At 48.2% G+C, this 20,661-nt stretch overlaps 3 non-coding genes and 13 pseudogenes across 3 annotated transcripts; 4 read left to right on the top strand and 12 right to left on the bottom strand.

Annotated features, from left to right (window-relative positions):
* Positions 1 to 485: 485 nt before the first annotated feature.
* On the bottom strand, positions 486 to 658 carry LOC137330598 (U2 spliceosomal RNA; annotated as a pseudogene).
* A 1,615-nt stretch (positions 659 to 2,273) lies between these two features.
* Positions 2,274 to 2,350, bottom strand: trnai-uau (transfer RNA isoleucine (anticodon UAU)). Its single transcript is given in 2 exon segments — positions 2,274 to 2,308; positions 2,314 to 2,350. It is a non-coding gene; the product is annotated as a tRNA-Ile (tRNA).
* Positions 2,351 to 2,508: 158 nt separating this feature from the next.
* On the top strand, positions 2,509 to 2,636 carry LOC137330211 (U2 spliceosomal RNA; annotated as a pseudogene).
* Positions 2,637 to 3,452: 816 nt separating this feature from the next.
* Positions 3,453 to 3,564, top strand: LOC137328951 (U2 spliceosomal RNA; annotated as a pseudogene).
* Positions 3,565 to 5,033: 1,469 nt separating this feature from the next.
* LOC137330599 (U2 spliceosomal RNA) lies at positions 5,034 to 5,206 on the bottom strand (annotated as a pseudogene).
* A 1,615-nt stretch (positions 5,207 to 6,821) lies between these two features.
* On the bottom strand, positions 6,822 to 6,898 carry trnai-uau (transfer RNA isoleucine (anticodon UAU)). The gene is given in 2 exon segments: positions 6,822 to 6,856; positions 6,862 to 6,898. It is a non-coding gene; the product is annotated as a tRNA-Ile (tRNA).
* A 158-nt stretch (positions 6,899 to 7,056) lies between these two features.
* LOC137330562 (U2 spliceosomal RNA) lies at positions 7,057 to 7,184 on the top strand (annotated as a pseudogene).
* An 816-nt stretch (positions 7,185 to 8,000) lies between these two features.
* Positions 8,001 to 8,112, top strand: LOC137328952 (U2 spliceosomal RNA; annotated as a pseudogene).
* Positions 8,113 to 9,309: 1,197 nt separating this feature from the next.
* On the bottom strand, positions 9,310 to 9,480 carry LOC137328621 (U2 spliceosomal RNA; annotated as a pseudogene).
* Positions 9,481 to 10,834: 1,354 nt separating this feature from the next.
* Positions 10,835 to 11,005, bottom strand: LOC137328604 (U2 spliceosomal RNA; annotated as a pseudogene).
* Positions 11,006 to 12,362: 1,357 nt separating this feature from the next.
* Positions 12,363 to 12,570, bottom strand: LOC137328405 (U2 spliceosomal RNA; annotated as a pseudogene).
* A 1,307-nt stretch (positions 12,571 to 13,877) lies between these two features.
* Positions 13,878 to 14,068, bottom strand: LOC137330566 (U2 spliceosomal RNA). Its single transcript, XR_010965055.1, has one exon. It is a non-coding gene; the product is annotated as a U2 spliceosomal RNA (small nuclear RNA).
* Positions 14,069 to 15,180: 1,112 nt separating this feature from the next.
* LOC137328433 (U2 spliceosomal RNA) lies at positions 15,181 to 15,391 on the bottom strand (annotated as a pseudogene).
* Positions 15,392 to 16,682: 1,291 nt separating this feature from the next.
* On the bottom strand, positions 16,683 to 16,890 carry LOC137328406 (U2 spliceosomal RNA; annotated as a pseudogene).
* A 1,299-nt stretch (positions 16,891 to 18,189) lies between these two features.
* LOC137328321 (U2 spliceosomal RNA) lies at positions 18,190 to 18,392 on the bottom strand (annotated as a pseudogene).
* Positions 18,393 to 19,789: 1,397 nt separating this feature from the next.
* Positions 19,790 to 19,997, bottom strand: LOC137328399 (U2 spliceosomal RNA; annotated as a pseudogene).
* Between the last annotated feature and the right edge of the window lie 664 nt (positions 19,998 to 20,661).

Raw genomic sequence — 20,661 nt, forward strand, 5'->3', positions numbered from 1 at the left:
TGCCTTCAGTTGCCTCGGCCCTAAGCTCTGGAATTCCCTCCCTAAACCTCTCTGCCTCTCTACCTCTCTCGCCTCCTTTAAAACACTCCTTAAAACCTACCACTTTGACCAAGCTTTTAGTTACCTGTCCTAATATCTCCTTATGTGTCCCAGTGTCAAATTTTGTTTGATAATCGCTCCTGTGAAGCACCTTGGGAAGTTTCACTCCATTAAAGGCCCAATATAAATGCAAGTTGTTATTGTTGTATTGGTTTGAACTGTATTGCTTGAAATTTCATTTCTCTTTTTACATTGAACTGTGTGTATCCGTAAATTTTATGAAATAAAATATAAATTGACATTGAAAAAATGCTTAATTAATGATCACGAGCAAAGAAGGAGCTGGAGAGAGAAGAGAGGGTGTGAGTGACTCCATAATTGTGAGCTACTCAAAGGCATCTCGGTCTAAGAATTCAATAGTCGATCTGTTACTTCGAGGTTTCCCCTGAAGGAGGGCGGGGGGAGAGTGAAACTTTCCTGCAGCCCCTGCAATGGTGGAGCAAGTCCTTATTCCATCTCTGTGTTGCAAAATTTAATATTTGGCCCCCAGATAGGGGACATCACATGGTAATTTGTTAAGAATGTTACACTTGATCTTAACCAAAAGCCAAGAAATTATAATTTGTAAACTCCCTCCTGCTCTGATCTGTCTGCCCCCCTTCTTAAGATTTTTTTGTGGCCCATTGTGAAGCCAGATTTAGTTCTCTGACCATTTATTTCTGCTCAGTTAATGGGCCTGATGTCTGCTTTTGTTTAATGGGCTGGAGTCGGGGGAGGGGTCATGGTGTTGGCCCATCTCTGTACCTGAAACCTGTCTGTGTCAGCAAGGAGGGCTGGAGACAACAATACCCACTCACACCCAAACTGAGGAAAAGACAAGACACACAGTGCTGGGAGCGGATGAAACAGCAGCATTTTAGGTTCTACCTGGATTTTACGCAGGCAAGAGATGATTGAACGAGTTAAATGTTTCTCCTTTAGAAACCACGACTGATGGCAGAAAGAATACAGAGCGCTGATCTGTCACAGAGCACTCACAAGTAGAGGCCGGCTAAGCGTATTGCCAGGAGGAGTCTGGAAGCTACAGTAAGCACAAGAAACCAGGACGTAACACTGAAAGGGCAAAAAAAAGGAGACCAGCTGGGAGAGATAAAGGGGTCAGAGGGCAAAGGCTGTGACACACGCTCAGGTAAGCTCACTATTTTGTATTTCAAGTCAAAAGTTTTGTGACAGACTTTTTTACAGTATGGATAGTTTTCACTTTTCTAGCAGCTAGGATAAGCCTGTTCCCTTCCTCGAGCATCACGTCACACCTCTGATTGGTACTGGCCTCGGTTTTTCCGATTGCACCCCGGGGGCAGTAACTTATTTGTCCGACACTGATTTAAAGGGACTGCTTCTATTTTGGAACTCCACACTCCATCCAAAGCACTGTCTCAACCTCGCACAGCTGAACATAACTTAAAGGGCATGAAAGACCCCCCACATCCCCCGCCACCAGCGGTATTTAAAGGGATCATGCAGGAGTTACAGATTAGTTGCTGGATTATTTGTTTGGGCTGCTGGTGCATTTGAACGTGCCTCCTGTGTTGCTCTTGCACTGTCTCTGGGAACGGTGCGCCCAGATATTAAAAATGCTGAACAGATTTTTGGAGCCTGGATTATTACTCAGAATGCTGATATATTGCAACTGGGGTGTTGTTTGTTTTCTCCTGGTCTGGATGAGTGCCATTCCCTTTCTTCCTTTTCCCTCTTGCAGTTTTACCTTGGAGGGAAAGACGTCAGTCTCAGGTCACTTTTCAGGAAGCTGCAAGCCTGTGTATTGGGACATGCCACTTTCCACAGACTTGGTCTCCTGACCTGAAGCATTTAACTCCAGTTGTTGTGTGAAAAATTACTGCAGTTTTAAAATTGCAGTTCCAGAATTAATTGTTTCCAAATCAGACATTTCCTGAAACAGAGAGTGCGAGAGACACAATGTTAACGGTTGGCAACGTTTAAACTGCCACAAGTGAGAGGCAAAATAACTTCACGTTGCTGACTTTAAAAAAGCAAGCAGACAGTGTGTGTGTTTGGAGAGAGTGCACTGTGAATGGCCACATTGAAAGCTGTGAGATTAAACTGTGCTCCCAACTGAGTGTTAAGGTGAGTAAAAGGCACTGGTTTGGGTGGAGCATTGCGCTCAGGATGAGAGATTTTCTTGATGGTGCCAATTCATCTGCACCAGAAAATCATCCCCTGACCGGGATTTGAACCCGGGTCTCAACAAGAATTTATAAATGTAACATCCTAACCACTGGACCACCAGGGGCATTGCAATCAATCCCCTGGAAACAGATACATGAGGCTGAACACATGGCTCCCTACAGTAGCAGCAGTGTCACCAGCAGAGGGCTTGAGTTGCCATTTCCACTTTGACAGTCAGTCTTTTCACAGTCAATCAAATGGCAAACGTCTATTCAGGAGGTTATCGCTTCTCGGCTTCGGGACCGAATGATAAATTGATTTTTGGAACAGGGAGATGGAACAAGAGCTTGCTCCGTCCACTCCGCGCATCGACCTGGTATAGCAGTGCTTCCAGGATCGGTGCAGCTCCCTTCGGGGAGATTCGAAAAACAAAAACAGATTTTGTTTCTTTTTTGGACCATATGTTATTACTGTGGTCAATATTGTTATAAAAGAAGGAAAACTTTTTACAGCTGCTTGACCATGCTCTCCTTTCCTTCGTAGGTTGATGCTCGCTACGCGTTGTTCCTCGCCCGGCCGGTGCGCCATGTTGCCAACGCCGCTGACGCCACTTTCACTCCTGCTCAGCAAGGTAAGCAGCCACCATTGTGTTTTTCTTCCCGTATCTGTCCATGGGGACTTGGCCTATATTTCAGGGTGAGGCCTCACCACGTTTCCCGCTCGACAGCTAAGCTGGAGGTTGCCCCCTGTTGGATTTCCGTGCGACTGCAGGCACGGCCGCCTCCATTGGAAAAGGATGGGTGGGTGGGTGGATGGGGGTTGGTGGTGTTGGGCACATGCACCCCGCCCTGCCCGCCACGCCTGCTGCAGTCTATTGCCCATGCCACCCTGCCTGTCTCCTACGACTTATTGCCGGGAACCAGCCTTAGCAAACCCCAGACTTTACTTGGCAGCTGCAGGACCGATTCTGCGCTCCATTGAGATCCTGCGCGCCCGTTGATTAAGCACCCGAAAATGCAAAAGCTGTGATCGTGTTACCTCAGCCAAAGGGAAGGGGGGTGTTACGGAGATGGCTTTTCATCTTGGTTAGATGTCCTGGCAAAAAATGTTCTCTTGCTCAAAGTCTGCCGGCCACTCTTCACACCTAAGCTCAGTCACCCAACACCATTTTGAAGAAGTAGAGAGAGTCCGAGGAAGAATGGAGCAGGAGCGGGAGTTTACCGGTTATCGCTTCTCGGCCTTTTGGCTCAGATCAAGTGTAGTTTCTGTTCTTATCAGTTTAATATCTGATACGTCCCCTCTCTGGGGACCAAATATTAGGTGCAGGGAGGATGTTCCCGATGGCTGGGGAGTCCAGAACCAGGGGTCACAGTCTCAGGATACGGGGTATGCCATTTAGAACCGAGAGGAGGAGAAATTTCTTCACTCAGAGTGTGGTGAACCTGTGGAATTCTCTGCCACAGAAGGCAGTGGAGGCCAAGTCATTGGATGTATTCAAGAAGGAGATAGATATATTTCTTCATGCTAAAGGGATCAAGGGAGATGGGGAAAAAGCGGGAACAGGGTACTGAGTTAGACGATCAGCCATGATCATTTTGAATGGCCTACTCTTGCTCCTATTTTCTATGTTTCTCTGTTCTCTATGTCCCGGTTCATCCCAAACAGTCCGATAACACAGGACGCTGTGCTCTACGGGCTGATCCCCGGGACGCACACAGAGGCAGATATCAACTGCTGCTGGAAGACCATCATGTCGGTGAAGAAGGCCCTTTGGTCCACCCGAGACCTGCTGGTCTTCCAGCTGAAGGAGCTGTCCAGGATTGAGTGTTGCCGAGTGGCACATTCCAAGATCCAGGAGTACGTGCTGCGGGACGCACTGAGGCGAGGTGCGACCTACGCAAAAGCTCTACGGGGAAAGGCACCGTGGAAGGCCACCCCACCTTGTATTGTACAGAATGTATTAGAAGATTTGGATTGTGACTTCAATTGTAATAACGGGATCGTAGTGTGTACGATCTGCATTTAATTGCCTCTCCTTTAAAATCCTCATTCTCTACCGCCCACCCAAGTCCCACACAAAGTTTCTCACTGAGATATCTTCACTGATTTCCTCCCTCAGCCTCTGCACCGAGCGACTTCTCATCCTTGATGATTTCAACGTCCATCTCAACTCATCATGCTCTCTCTCCTCTGAGTTCACTGCCCTCATTTCCTCCCTTAATCTCTCCCCTCCCATTCTCACTGCCATTCAGGCTACATCCCGGGCCCTGTTGGTCAGTTCTGGCGACAAGACGTTCGGCCAAATGTCATCATTGGTGACCGTGCCTTCAGTTGCCTCGGCCCTAAGCTCTGGAATTCCCTCCCTAAACCTCTCTGCCTCTCTACCTCTCTCGCCTCCTTTAAAACACTCCTTAAAACCTACCACTTTGACCAAGCTTTTAGTTACCTGTCCTAATATCTCCTTATGTGTCCCAGTGTCAAATTTTGTTTGATAATCGCTCCTGTGAAGCACCTTGGGAAGTTTCACTCCATTAAAGGCCCAATATAAATGCAAGTTGTTATTGTTGTATTGGTTTGAACTGTATTGCTTGAAATTTCATTTCTCTTTTTACATTGAACTGTGTGTATCCGTAAATTTTATGAAATAAAATATAAATTGACATTGAAAAAATGCTTAATTAATGATCACGAGCAAAGAAGGAGCTGGAGAGAGAAGAGAGGGTGTGAGTGACTCCATAATTGTGAGCTACTCAAAGGCATCTCGGTCTAAGAATTCAATAGTCGATCTGTTACTTCGAGGTTTCCCCTGAAGGAGGGCGGGGGGAGAGTGAAACTTTCCTGCAGCCCCTGCAATGGTGGAGCAAGTCCTTATTCCATCTCTGTGTTGCAAAATTTAATATTTGGCCCCCAGATAGGGGACATCACATGGTAATTTGTTAAGAATGTTACACTTGATCTTAACCAAAAGCCAAGAAATTATAATTTGTAAACTCCCTCCTGCTCTGATCTGTCTGCCCCCCTTCTTAAGATTTTTTTGTGGCCCATTGTGAAGCCAGATTTAGTTCTCTGACCATTTATTTCTGCTCAGTTAATGGGCCTGATGTCTGCTTTTGTTTAATGGGCTGGAGTCGGGGGAGGGGTCATGGTGTTGGCCCATCTCTGTACCTGAAACCTGTCTGTGTCAGCAAGGAGGGCTGGAGACAACAATACCCACTCACACCCAAACTGAGGAAAAGACAAGACACACAGTGCTGGGAGCGGATGAAACAGCAGCATTTTAGGTTCTACCTGGATTTTACGCAGGCAAGAGATGATTGAACGAGTTAAATGTTTCTCCTTTAGAAACCACGACTGATGGCAGAAAGAATACAGAGCGCTGATCTGTCACAGAGCACTCACAAGTAGAGGCCGGCTAAGCGTATTGCCAGGAGGAGTCTGGAAGCTACAGTAAGCACAAGAAACCAGGACGTAACACTGAAAGGGCAAAAAAAAGGAGACCAGCTGGGAGAGATAAAGGGGTCAGAGGGCAAAGGCTGTGACACACGCTCAGGTAAGCTCACTATTTTGTATTTCAAGTCAAAAGTTTTGTGACAGACTTTTTTACAGTATGGATAGTTTTCACTTTTCTAGCAGCTAGGATAAGCCTGTTCCCTTCCTCGAGCATCACGTCACACCTCTGATTGGTACTGGCCTCGGTTTTTCCGATTGCACCCCGGGGGCAGTAACTTATTTGTCCGACACTGATTTAAAGGGACTGCTTCTATTTTGGAACTCCACACTCCATCCAAAGCACTGTCTCAACCTCGCACAGCTGAACATAACTTAAAGGGCATGAAAGACCCCCCACATCCCCCGCCACCAGCGGTATTTAAAGGGATCATGCAGGAGTTACAGATTAGTTGCTGGATTATTTGTTTGGGCTGCTGGTGCATTTGAACGTGCCTCCTGTGTTGCTCTTGCACTGTCTCTGGGAACGGTGCGCCCAGATATTAAAAATGCTGAACAGATTTTTGGAGCCTGGATTATTACTCAGAATGCTGATATATTGCAACTGGGGTGTTGTTTGTTTTCTCCTGGTCTGGATGAGTGCCATTCCCTTTCTTCCTTTTCCCTCTTGCAGTTTTACCTTGGAGGGAAAGACGTCAGTCTCAGGTCACTTTTCAGGAAGCTGCAAGCCTGTGTATTGGGACATGCCACTTTCCACAGACTTGGTCTCCTGACCTGAAGCATTTAACTCCAGTTGTTGTGTGAAAAATTACTGCAGTTTTAAAATTGCAGTTCCAGAATTAATTGTTTCCAAATCAGACATTTCCTGAAACAGAGAGTGCGAGAGACACAATGTTAACGGTTGGCAACGTTTAAACTGCCACAAGTGAGAGGCAAAATAACTTCACGTTGCTGACTTTAAAAAAGCAAGCAGACAGTGTGTGTGTTTGGAGAGAGTGCACTGTGAATGGCCACATTGAAAGCTGTGAGATTAAACTGTGCTCCCAACTGAGTGTTAAGGTGAGTAAAAGGCACTGGTTTGGGTGGAGCATTGCGCTCAGGATGAGAGATTTTCTTGATGGTGCCAATTCATCTGCACCAGAAAATCATCCCCTGACCGGGATTTGAACCCGGGTCTCAACAAGGATTTATAAATGTTACATCCTAACCACTGGACCACCAGGGGCATTGCAATCAATCCCCTGGAAACAGATACATGAGGCTGAACACATGGCTCCCTACAGTAGCAGCAGTGTCACCAGCAGAGGGCTTGAGTTGCCATTTCCACTTTGACAGTCAGTCTTTTCACAGTCAATCAAATGGCAAACGTCTATTCAGGAGGTTATCGCTTCTCGGCTTCGGGACCGAATGATAAATTGATTTTTGGAACAGAGAGATGGACCGAGAGCTTGCTCCGTCCACTCCGCGCATCGACCTGGTATAGCAGTGCTTCCAGGATCGGTGCAGCTCCCTTCGGGGAGATTCGAAAAACAAAAACAGATTTTGTTTCTTTTTTGGACCATATGTTATTACTGTGGTCAATATTGTTATAAAAGAAGGAAAACTTTTTACAGCTGCTTGACCATGCTCTCCTTTCCTTCGTAGGTTGATGCTCGCTACGCGTTGTTCCTCGCCCGGCCGGTGCGCCATGTTGCCAACGCCGCTGACGCCACTTTCACTCCTGCTCAGCAAGGTAAGCAGCCACCATTGTGTTTTTCTTCCCGTATCTGTCCATGGGGACTTGGCCTATATTTCAGGGTGAGGCCTCACCACGTTTCCCGCTCGACAGCTAAGCTGGAGGTTGCCCCCTGTTGGATTTCCGTGCGACTGCAGGCACGGCCGCCTCCATTGGAAAAGGATGGGTGGGTGGGTGGATGGGGGTTGGTGGTGTTGGGCACATGCACCCCGCCCTGCCCGCCACGCCTGCTGCAGTCTATTGCCCATGCCACCCTGCCTGTCTCCTACGACTTATTGCCGGGAACCAGCCTTAGCAAACCCCAGACTTTACTTGGCAGCTGCAGGACCGATTCTGCGCTCCATTGAGATCCTGCGCGCCCGTTGATTAAGCACCCGAAAATGCAAAAGCTGTGATCGTGTTACCTCAGCCAAAGGGAAGGGGGGTGTTACGGAGATGGCTTTTCATCTTGGTTAGATGTCCTGGCAAAAAATGTTCTCTTGCTCAAAGTCTGCCGGCCACTCTTCACACCTAAGCTCAGTCACCCAACACCATTTTGAAGAAGTAGAGAGAGTCCGAGGAAGAATGGAGCAGGAGCGGGAGTTTACCGGTTATCGCTTCTCGGCCTTTTGGCTCAGATCAAGTGTAGTTTCTGTTCTTATCAGTTTAATATCTGATACGTCCCCTCTCTGGGGACCAAATATTAGGTGCAGGGAGGATGTTCCCGATGGCTGGGGAGTCCAGAACCAGGGGTCACAGTCTCAGGATACGGGGTATGCCATTTAGAACCGAGAGGAGGAGAAATTTCTTCACTCAGAGTGTGGTGAACCTGTGGAATTCTCTGCCACAGAAGGCAGTGGAGGCCAAGTCATTGGATGTATTCAAGAAGGAGATAGATATATTTCTTCATGCTAAAGGGATCAAGGGAGATGGGGAAAAAGCGGGAACAGGGTACTGAGTTAGACGATCAGCCATGATCATTTTGAATGGCCTACTCTTGCTCCTATTTTCTATGTTTCTCTGTTCTCTATGTCCCGGTTCATCCCAAACAGTCCGATAACACAGGACGCTGTGCTCTACGGGCTGATCCCCGGGACGCACACAGAGGCAGATATCAACTGCTGCTGGAAGACCATCATGTCGGTGAAGAAGGCCCTTTGGTCCACCCGAGACCTGCTGGTCTTCCAGCTGAAGGAGCTGTCCAGGATTGAGTGTTGCCGAGTGGCACATTCCAAGATCCAGGAGTACGTGCTGCGGGACGCACTGAGGCGAGGTGCGACCTACGCAAAAGCTCTACGGGGAAAGGCACCGTGGAAGGCCACCCCACCTTGTATTGTACAGAATGCATTTGAAGAGCGAGGCTTGGCTCGGCTCGGCTCGGCTCGGCTCGGCTCGGCTCGGCTCGGCTCGGCTCGGCTCGGCTCGGCTCGGCTCGGCGCGGCTCGGCTCGGCTCGGCGCGGCGCTTGGCTCGGCTTGGCGCGGCGCTTGGCTTGGCTTGGCTTGGCTTGGCTTGGCGCGGCGCTTGGCTTGGCTTGGCGCGGCGCTTGGCTTGGCTTGGCGCGGCGCTTGGCTTGGCTTGGCTTGGCTTGAATGTTTCAGGAGTGCCGATTGAAAGCTGTCTCTCAAGCTGCTCCTCCCCCGAAAGAAACGAGGAGTTAATGTTTTGGAAACGCCTATTGCAATTGAAAGCTGTCTCTCAAGCTGGACGTCCAGTTATTTTGCAGTTTCAATTATATCGCTGGCTGCGTGCGTGCGTGCGTGCGTGCGAGCGGCACTCAGCCCAGGAGAAGAAAAAGATACCACTGAGCTGAGAAAGTCAGTGCAATATATATGCTTTATTCTCACTAATAATACATACACACACACACATGTACAGAGACGCTGGGAACGAGCTGTTTTTCTTTTTGAATATCTCCCCACAGGGAGGTGCACCGTTCCCAGAGACACTGCAATACTGGGTCGATGCGTGGAGTGGACGGAGCAAGCCCCTATTCCATCTCCCTGTTCCAAAAATCAATTTAATATATGGTCCCCAGATAGGGGACGTATCAGATATTAAACTGATAAGAACAGATTTTTTTTTTTTTTTTTTTTTTTTTTTTTTTTTTTTTGTTTTTTTTTTTTTTTTTCTGACACTCTGGGGTGCCTTATTGCCTTACAGATTCATTCCAGAATCCTTGCAGTGACATTACATCAAGCCAAAGCTCTACAAGCCAAAGCTCTACACTCTGCCCGAGGGGATTTCTCCCTGACTGCATCCCCCCGGCATACAATGGCAGGAAGGCTCCAAATGGTTGCCTTCCCCCACTTGACCACTTGATCTTAGCCAAAAGGCCGAGAAGCGATACCGCGCTCGATGCGAATTGATCTTGGGTCCTGTTTGCCCTCCTTCTTTTTTCTCTGCCTGACTGTGTTTAAAGCAGTCTCGCAGCACTGCCGTTCTGGGCACATTTTTGCCACCGTTTCTAATTGCAACAGTGGATCAGTTGAAAGAAGTTGCCGTTTTCTCCTTTCTTGCTCGGACTGCGTGACAGATTGGTAACTTTGCCAGTAGGCCACCAATCAGATGGGAGAGGGTTGGGTCTCAACGGACCTACGTCACTCATTCTCCGTCACTAACGAACTGCCGTGGAAGGAAACCTCTTTAAGGTAAACTAGGGACGTGACGTGACGTGTCTCACAGTGAGTGAGTGAGTGAGTGAGTGAGTGAGTGAGTGAGTGAGATTGCAACAGACAATCGAGAAAGAGGTGAGGTGCTGACAATCAGCAGCTCGTGTTTAAACATTCCTTCCACAGCAGGCAAGACCAATCAAAAGAAAATACTGCAGATGCTGGCTCTGGCTCGGCTGCCTGGCTGGCTGGCTGGAGATGGGAAATAAAAAGACAAGACGTGTTAATGGCTGGGTTAACTGTCGCAAGCAACAAGGCGTTAATGTTTCAGGAGTGCCGATTGCAATTGAAAGCTGTCTCTCAAGCTGCTCCTCCCCCGAAAGAAACGAGGCGTTAATGTTTCGGAAGTGCCGATTGAAAGCTGTCTCTCAAGCTGCTCCCTCACTGGGCCCTGTCCGTTGTCATGTTAATGGCTGGGTTAACTGTCGCAAGCAACAAGGCGTTAATGTTTCAGGAGTGCCGATTGAAAGCTGTCTCTCAAGCTGCTCCTCCCCCGAAAGAAACGAGGAGTTAATGTTTCGGAAACGCCTATTGCAATTGAAAGCTGTCTCTCAAGCTGGACGTCCAGTTATTTTGCAGTTTCAATTATATCGCTGGCTGCGTGCGTGCGTGCGTGCGTGCGAGCGGCACTCAGCCCAGGAGAAGAAAAAGATACCACTGAGCTGAGAAAGTCAGTGCAATATATATGCTTTATTCTCACTAATAATACATACACACACACACATGTACAGAGACGCTGGGAACGAGCTGTTTTTCTTTTTGAATATCTCCCCACAGGGAGGTGCACCGTTCCCAGAGACACTGCAATACTGGGTCGATGCGTGGAGTGGACGGAGCAAGCCCCTATTCCATCTCCCTGTTCCAAAAATCAATTTAATATATGGTCCCCAGATAGGGGACGTATCAGATATTAAACTGATAAGAACAGATTTTTTTTTTTTTTTTTTTTTTTTTTTTTTTTTTTTTTTTTTTTTTCCGACACTCTGGGGTGCCTTATTGCCTTACAGATTCATTCCAGATTCCTTGCAGTGACATTACATCAAGCCAAAGCTCTACAAGCCAAAGCTCTACACTCTGCCCGAGGGGATTTCTCCCTGACTGCATCCCCCCGGCATACAATGGCAGGAAGGCTCCAAATGGTTGCCTTCCCCCACTTGACCACTTGATCTTAGCCAAAAGGCCGAGAAGCGATACCGCGCTCGATGCGAATTGATCTTGGGTCCTGTTTGCCCTCCTTCTTTTTTCTCTGCCTGACTGTGTTTAAAGCAGTCTCGCAGCACTGCCGTTCTGGGCACATTTTTGCCACCGTTTCTAATTGCAACAGTGGATCAGTTGAAAGAAGTTGCCGTTTTCTCCTTTCTTGCTCGGACTGCGTGACAGATTGGTAACTTTGCCAGTAGGCCACCAATCAGATGGGAGAGGGTTGGGTCTCAACGGACCTACGTCACTCATTCTCCGTCACTAACGAACTGCCGTGGAAGGAAACCTCTTTAAGGTAAACTAGGGACGTGACGTGACGTGTCTCACAGTGAGTGAGTGAGTGAGTGAGTGAGTGAGTGAGTGAGTGAGATTGCAACAGACAATCGAGAAAGAGGTGAGGTGCTGACAATCAGCAGCTCGTGTTTAAACATTCCTTCCACAGCAGGCAAGACCAATCAAAAGAAAATACTGCAGATGCTGGCTCTGGCTCGGCTGCCTGGCTGGCTGGCTGGAGATGGGAAATAAAAAGACAAGACGTGTTAATGGCTGGGTTAACTGTCGCAAGCAACAAGGCGTTAATGTTTCAGGAGTGCCGATTGCAATTGAAAGCTGTCTCTCAAGCTGCTCCTCCCCCGAAAGAAACGAGGCGTTAATGTTTCGGAAGTGCCGATTGAAAGCTGTCTCTCAAGCTGCTCCCTCACTGGGCCCTGTCCGTTGTCATGTTAATGGCTGGGTTAACTGTCGCAAGCAACAAGGCGTTAATGTTTCAGGAGTGCCGATTGAAAGCTGTCTCTCAAGCTGCTCCTCCCCCGAAAGAAACGAGGAGTTAATGTTTCGGAAACGCCTATTGCAATTGAAAGCTGTCTCTCAAGCTGGACGTCCAGTTATTTTGCAGTTTCAATTATATCGCTGGCTGCGTGCGTGCGTGCGTGCGTGCGTGCGTGCGTGCGAGCGGCACTCAGCCCAGGAGAAGAAAAAGATACCACTGAGCTGAGAAAGTCAGTGCAATATATATGCTTTATTCTCACTAATAATACATACACACACACACATGTACAGAGACGCTGGGAACGAGCTGTTTTTCTTTTTGAATATCTCCCCACAGGGAGGTGCACCGTTCCCAGAGACACTGCAATACTGGGTCGATGCGTGGAGTGGACGGAGCAAGCCCCTATTCCATCTCCCTGTTCCAAAAATCAATTTAATATATGGTCCCCAGATAGGGGACGTATCAGATATTAAACTGATAAGAACAGATTTTTTTTTTTTTTTTTTTTTCTGACACTCTGGGGTGCCTTATTGCCTTACAGATTCATTCCAGATTCCTTGCAGTGACATTACATCAAGCCAAAGCTCTACAAGCCAAAGCTCGACACTCTGCCCGAGGGGATTTCTCCCTGACTGCATCCCCCCGGCATACAATGGCAGGAAGGCTCCAAATGGTTGCCTTCCCCCACTTGACCACTTGATCTTAGCCAAAAGGCCGAGAAGCGATACCGCGCTCGATGCGAATTGATCTTGGGTCCTGTTTGCCCTCCTTCTTTTTTCTCTGCCTGACTGTGTTTAAAGCAGTCTCGCAGCACTGCCGTTCTGGGCACATTTTTGCCACCGTTTCTAATTGCAACAGTGGATCAGTTGAAAGAAGTTGCCGTTTTCTCCTTTCTTGCTCGGACTGCGTGACAGATTGGTAACTTTGCCAGTAGGCCACCAATCAGATGGGAGAGGGTTGGGTCTCAACGGACCTACGTCACTCATTCTCCGTCACTAACGAACTGCCGTGGAAGGAAACCTCTTTAAGGTAAACTAGGGACGTGACGTGACGTGTCTCACAGTGAGTGAGTGAGTGAGTGAGTGAGTGAGTGAGTGAGTGAGTGAGTGAGTGAGTGAGTGAGATTGCAACAGACAATCGAGAAAGAGGTGAGGTGCTGACAATCAGCAGCTCGTGTTTAAACATTCCTTCCACAGCAGGCAAGACCAATCAAAAGAAAATACTGCAGATGCTGGCTCTGGCTCGGCTGCCTGGCTGGCTGGCTGGAGATGGGAAATAAAAAGACAAGACGTGTTAATGGCTGGGTTAACTGTCGCAAGCAACAAGGCGTTAATGTTTCAGGAGTGCCGATTGCAATTGAAAGCTGTCTCTCAAGCTGCTCCTCCCCCGAAAGAAACGAGGCGTTAATGTTTCGGAAGTGCCGATTGAAAGCTGTCTCTCAAGCTGCTCCCTCACTGGGCCCTGTCCGTTGTCATGTTAATGGCTGGGTTAACTGTCGCAAGCAACAAGGCGTTAATGTTTCAGGAGTGCCGATTGAAAGCTGTCTCTCAAGCTGCTCCTCCCCCGAAAGAAACGAGGAGTTAATGTTTCGGAAACGCCTATTGCAATTGAAAGCTGTCTCTCAAGCTGGACGTCCAGTTATTTTGCAGTTTCAATTATATCGCTGGCTGCGTGCGTGCGTGCGTGCGTGCGTGCGAGCGGCACTCAGCCCAGGAGAAGAAAAAGATACCACTGAGCTGAGAAAGTCAGTGCAATATATATGCTTTATTCTCACTAATAATACATACACACACACACATGTACAGAGACGCTGGGAACGAGCTGTTTTTCTTTTTGAATATCTCCCCACAGGGAGGTGCACCGTTCCCAGAGACACTGCAATACTGGGTCGATGCGTGGAGTGGACGGAGCAAGCCCCTATTCCATCTCCCTGTTCCAAAAATCAATTTAATATATGGTCCCCAGATAGGGGACGTATCAGATATTAAACTGATAAGAACAGATACTACACTTGATCTTAGCCAAAAGGCCGAGAAGCGATACCGCGCTCGATGCGAATTGATCTTGGGTCCTGTTTGCCCTCCTTCTTTTTTCTCTGCCTGACTGTGTTTAAAGCAGTCTCGCAGCACTGCCGTTCTGGGCACATTTTTGCCACCGTTTCTAATTGCAACAGTGGATCAGTTGAAAGAAGTTGCCGTTTTCTCCTTTCTTGCTCGGACTGCGTGACACATTGGTAACTTTGCCAGTAGGCCACCAATCAGATGGGAGAGGGTTGGGTCTCAACGGACCTACGTCACTCATTCTCCGTCACTAACGAACTGCCGTGGAAGGAAACCTCTTTAAGGTAAACTAGGGACGTGACGTGACGTGTCTCACAGTGAGTGAGTGAGTGAGTGAGTGAGTGAGTGAGTGAGTGAGTGAGTGAGATTGCAACAGACAATCGAGAAAGAGGTGAGGTGCTGACAATCAGCAGCTCGTGTTTAAACATTCCTTCCACAGCAGGCAAGACCAATCAAAAGAAAATACTGCAGATGCTGGCTCTGGCTCGGCTGCCTGGCTGGCTGGCTGGAGATGGGAAATAAAAAGACAAGACGTGTTAATGGCTGGGTTAACTGTCGCAAGCAACAAGGCGTTAATGTTTCAGGAGTGCCGATTGCAATTGAAAGCTGTCTCTCAAGCTGCTCCTCCCCCGAAAGAAACGAGGCGTTAATGTTTCGGAAGTGCCGATTGAAAGCTGTCTCTCAAGCTGCTCCCTCACTGGGCCCTGTCCGTTGTCATGTTAATGGCTGGGTTAACTGTCGCAAGCAACAAGGCGTTAATGTTTCAGGAGTGCCGATTGAAAGCTGTCTCTCAAGCTGCTCCTCCCCCGAAAGAAACGAGGAGTTAATGTTTTGGAAACGCCTATTGCAATTGAAAGCTGTCTCTCAAGCTGGACGTCCAGTTATTTTGCAGTTTCAATTATATCGCTGGCTGCGTGCGTGCGTGCGTGCGTGCGTGCGAGCGGCACTCAGCCCAGGAGAAGAAAAAGATACCACTGAGCTGAGAAAGTCAGTGCAATATATATGCTTTATTCTCACTAATAACACATACACACACACACATGTACAGAGACGCTGGGAACGAGCTGTTTTTCTTTTTGAATATCTCCCCACAGGGAGGTGCACCGTTCCCAGAGACACTGCAATACTGGGTCGATGCGTGGAGTGGACGGAGCAAGCCCCTATTCCATCTCCCTGTTCCAAAAATCAATTTAATATATGGTCCCCAGATAGGGGACGTATCAGATATTAAACTGATAAGAACAGATTTTTTTTTTTTTTTTTTTTTTTCCTGACACTCTGGGGTGCCTTATTGCCTTACAGATTCATTCCAGATTCCTTGCAGTGACATTACATCAAGCCAAAGCTCTACAAGCCAAAGCTCTACACTCTGCCCGAGGGGATTTCTCCCTGACTGCATCCCCCCGGCATACAATGGCAGGAAGGCTCCAAATGGTTGCCTTCCCCCACTTGACCACTTGATCTTAGCCAAAAGGCCGAGAAGCGATACCGCGCTCGATGCGAATTGATCTTGGGTCCTGTTTGCCCTCCTTCTTTTTTCTCTGCCTGACTGTGTTTAAAGCAGTCTCGCAGCACTGCCGTTCTGGGCACATTTTTGCCACCGTTTCTAATTGCAACAGTGGATCAGTTGAAAGAAGTTGCCGTTTTCTCCTTTCTTGCTCGGACTGCGTGACAGATTGGTAACTTTGCCAGTAGGCCACCAATCAGATGGGAGAGGGTTGGGTCTCAACGGACCTACGTCACTCATTCTCCGTCACTAACGAACTGCCGTGGAAGGAAACCTCTTTAAGGTAAACTAGGGACGTGACGTGACGTGTCTCACAGTGAGTGAGTGAGTGAGTGAGTGAGTGAGTAAGTGAGTGAGATTGCAACAGACAATCGAGAAAGAGGTGAGGTGCTGACAATCAGCAGCTCGTGTTTAAACATTCCTTCCACAGCAGGCAAGACCAATCAAAAGAAAATACTGCAGATGCTGGCTCTGGCTCGGCTGCCTGGCTGGCTGGCTGGAGATGGGAAATAAAAAGACAAGACGTGTTAATGGCTGGGTTAACTGTCGCAAGCAACAAGGCGTTAATGTTTCAGGAGTGCCGATTGCAATTGAAAGCTGTCTCTCAAGCTGCTCCTCCCCCGAAAGAAACGAGGCGTTAATGTTTCGGAAGTGCCGATTGAAAGCTGTCTCTCAAGCTGCTCCCTCACTGGGCCCTGTCCGTTGTCATGTTAATGGCTGGGTTAACTGTCGCAAGCAACAAGGCGTTAATGTTTCAGGAGTGCCGATTGAAAGCTGTCTCTCAAGCTGCTCCTCCCCCGAAAGAAACGAGGAGTTAATGTTTCGGAAACGCCTATTGCAATTGAAAGCTGTCTCTCAAGCTGGACGTCCAGTTATTTTGCAGTTTCAATTATATCGCTGGCTGCGTGCGTGCGTGCGTGCGTGCGTGCGTGCGAGCGGCACTCAGCCCAGGAGAAGAAAAAGATACCACTGAGCTGAGAAAGTCAGTGCAATATATATGCTTTATTCTCACTAATAATACATACACACACACACATGTACAGAGACGCTGGGAACGAGCTGTTTTTCTTTTTGAATATCTCCCCACAGGGAGGTGCACCGTTCCCAGAGACACTGCAATACTGGGTCGATGCGTGGAGTGGACGGAGCAAGCCCCTATTCCATCTCCCTGTTCCAAAAATCAATTTAATATATGGTCCCCAGATAGGGGACGTATCAGATATTAAACTGATAAGAACAGATTTTTTTTTTTTTTTTTTTTTCTGACACTCTGGGGTGCCTTATTGCCTTACAGATTCATTCCAGATTCCTTGCAGTGACATTACATCAAGCCAAAGCTCTACAAGCCAAAGCTCGACACTCTGCCCGAGGGGATTTCTCCCTGACTGCATCCCCCCGGCATACAATGGCAGGAAGGCTCCAAATGGTTGCCTTCCCCCACTTGACCACTTGATCTTAGCCAAAAGGCCGAGAAGCGATACCGCGCTCGATGCGAATTGATCTTGGGTCCTGTTTGCCCTCCTTCTTTTTTCTCTGCCTGACTGTGTTTAAAGCAGTCTCGCAGCACTGCCGTTCTGGGCACATTTTTGCCACCGTTTCTAATTGCAACAGTGGATCAGTTGAAAGAAGTTGCCGTTTTCTCCTTTCTTGCTCGGACTGCGTGACAGATTGGTAACTTTGCCAGTAGGCCACCAATCAGATGGGAGAGGGTTGGGTCTCAACGGACCTACGTCACTCATTCTCCGTCACTAACGAACTGCCGTGGAAGGAAACCTCTTTAAGGTAAACTAGGGACGTGACGTGACGTGTCTCACAGTGAGTGAGTGAGTGAGTGAGTGAGTGAGTGAGTGAGTGAGTGAGTGAGATTGCAACAGACAATCGAGAAAGAGGTGAGGTGCTGACAATCAGCAGCTCGTGTTTAAACATTCCTTCCACAGCAGGCAAGACCAATCAAAAGAAAATACTGCAGATGCTGGCTCTGGCTCGGCTGCCTGGCTGGCTGGCTGGAGATGGGAAATAAAAAGACAAGACGTGTTAATGGCTGGGTTAACTGTCGCAAGCAACAAGGCGTTAATGTTTCAGGAGTGCCGATTGCAATTGAAAGCTGTCTCTCAAGCTGCTCCTCCCCCGAAAGAAACGAGGCGTTAATGTTTCGGAAGTGCCGATTGAAAGCTGTCTCTCAAGCTGCTCCCTCACTGGGCCCTGTCCGTTGTCATGTTAATGGCTGGGTTAACTGTCGCAAGCAACAAGGCGTTAATGTTTCAGGAGTGCCGATTGAAAGCTGTCTCTCAAGCTGCTCCTCCCCCGAAAGAAACGAGGAGTTAATGTTTTGGAAACGCCTATTGCAATTGAAAGCTGTCTCTCAAGCTGGACGTCCAGTTATTTTGCAGTTTCAATTATATCGCTGGCTGCGTGCGTGCGTGCGTGCGTGCGTGCGTGCGAGCGGCACTCAGCCCAGGAGAAGAAAAAGATACCACTGAGCTGAGAAAGTCAGTGCAATATATATGCTTTATTCTCACTAATAATACATACACACACACACATGTACAGAGACGCTGGGAACGAGCTGTTTTTCTTTTTGAATATCTCCCCACAGGGAGGTGCACCGTTCCCAGAGACACTGCAATACTGGGTCGATGCGTGGAGTGGACGGAGCAAGCCCCTATTCCATCTCCCTGTTCCAAAAATCAATTTAATATATGGTCCCCAGATAGGGGACGTATCAGATATTAAACTGATAAGAACAGATTTTTTTTTTTCTGACACTCTGGGGTGCCTTATTGCCTTACAGATTCATTCCAGATTCCTTGCAGTGACATTACATCAAGCCAAAGCTCTACAAGCCAAAGCTCTACACTCTGCCCGAGGGGATTTCTCCCTGACTGCATCCCCCCGGCATACAATGGCAGAAAGGCTCCAAATGGTTGCCTTCCCCCACTTGACCACTTGATCTTAGCCAAAAGGCCGAGAAGCGATACCGCGCTCGATGCGAATTGATCTTGGGTCCTGTTTGCCCTCCTTCTTTTTTCTCTGCCTGACTGTGTTTAAAGCAGTCTCGCAGCACTGCCGTTCTGGGCACATTTTTGCCACCGTTTCTAATTGCAACAGTGGATCAGTTGAAAGAAGTTGCCGTTTTCTCCTTTCTTGCTCGGACTGCGTGACAGATTGGTAACTTTGCCAGTAGGCCACCAATCAGATGGGAGAGGGTTGGGTCTCAACGGACCTACGTCACTCATTCTCCGTCACTAACGAACTGCCGTGGAAGGAAACCTCTTTAAGGTAAACTAGGGACGTGACGTGACGTGTCTCACAGTGAGTGAGTGAGTGAGTGAGTGAGTGAGTGAGTGAGTGAGTGAGTGAGATTGCAACAGACAATCGAGAAAGAGGTGAGGTGCTGACAATCAGCAGCTCGTGTTTAAACATTCCTTCCACAGCAGGCAAGACCAATCAAAAGAAAATACTGCAGATGCTGGCTCTGGCTCGGCTGCCTGGCTGGCTGGCTGGAGATGGGAAATAAAAAGACAAGACGTGTTAATGGCTGGGTTAACTGTCGCAAGCAACAAGGCGTTAATGTTTCAGGAGTGCCGATTGCAATTGAAAGCTGTCTCTCAAGCTGCTCCTCCCCCGAAAGAAACGAGGCGTTAATGTTTCGGAAGTGCCGATTGAAAGCTGTCTCTCAAGCTGCTCCCTCACTGGGCCCTGTCCGTTGTCATGTTAATGGCTGGGTTAACTGTCGCAAGCAACAAGGCGTTAATGTTTCAGGAGTGCCGATTGAAAGCTGTCTCTCAAGCTGCTCCCTGACTGGGCCCTGTCCGTTGTCATGTTAATGGCTGGGTTAACTGTCGCAAGCAACAAGGCGTTAATGTTTCAGGAGTGCCGATTGCAATTGAAAGCTGTCTCTCAAGCTGCTCCTCCCCTGAAAGAAACGAGGCGGTAATGTTTCAGGAGTGCCGATTGCAATTGAAAGCTGTCTCTCAAGCTGGACGTCCAGTTATTTTGCAGTTTCAATTATATCGCTGGCTGCGTGCGTGCGTGCGAGCGGCACTCAGCCCAGGAGAAGAAAAAGATACCACTGAGCTGAGAAAGTCAGTGCAATATATATGCTTTATTCTCACTAATAATACATACACACACACACATGTACAGACAGAGACGCTGGGAACGAGCTGTTTTTCTTTTTGAATATCTCCCCACAGGGAGGTGCACCGTTCCCAGAGACACTGCAATACTGGGTCGATGCGTGGAGTGGACGGAGCAAGCCCCTATTCCATCTCCCTGTTCCAAAAATCAATTTAATATATGGTCCCCAGATAGGGGACGTATCAGATATTAAACTGATAAGAACAGATTTTTTTTTTTTTTTTTTTTTCTGACACTCTGGGGTGCCTTATTGCCTTACAGATTCATTCCAGATTCCTTGCAGTGACATTACATCAAGCCAAAGCTCTACAAGCCAAAGCTCTACACTCTGCCCGAGGGGATTTCTCCCTGACTGCATCCCCCCGGCATACAATGGCAGGAAGGCTCCAAATGGTTGCCTTCCCCCACTTGACCACTTGATCTTAGCCAAAAGGCCGAGAAGCGATACCGCGCTCGATGCGAATTGATCTTGGGTCCTGTTTGCCCTCCTTCTTTTTTCTCTGCCTGACTGTGTTTAAAGCAGTCTCGCAGCACTGCCGTTCTGGGCACATTTTTGCCACCGTTTCTAATTGCAACAGTGGATCAGTTGAAAGAAGTTGCCGTTTTCTCCTTTCTTGCTCGGATTGCGTGACAGATTGGTAACTTTGCCAGTAGGCCACCAATCAGATGGGAGAGGGTTGGGTCTCAACGGACCTACGTCACTCATTCTCCGTCACTAACGAACTGCCGTGGAAGGAAACCTCTTTAAGGTAAACTAGGGACGTGACGTGACGTGTCTCACAGTGAGTGAGTGAGTGAGTGAGTGAGATTGCAACAGACAATCGAGAAAGAGGTGAGGTGCTGACAATCAGCAGCTCGTGTTTAAACATTCCTTCCACAGCAGGCAAGACCAATCAAAAGAAAATACTGCAGATGCTGGCTCTGGCT

This window comes from Heptranchias perlo, chromosome 12, assembly GCF_035084215.1.
Source record: "Heptranchias perlo isolate sHepPer1 chromosome 12, sHepPer1.hap1, whole genome shotgun sequence".
Lineage (NCBI taxonomy): Eukaryota > Metazoa > Chordata > Chondrichthyes > Hexanchiformes > Hexanchidae > Heptranchias > Heptranchias perlo.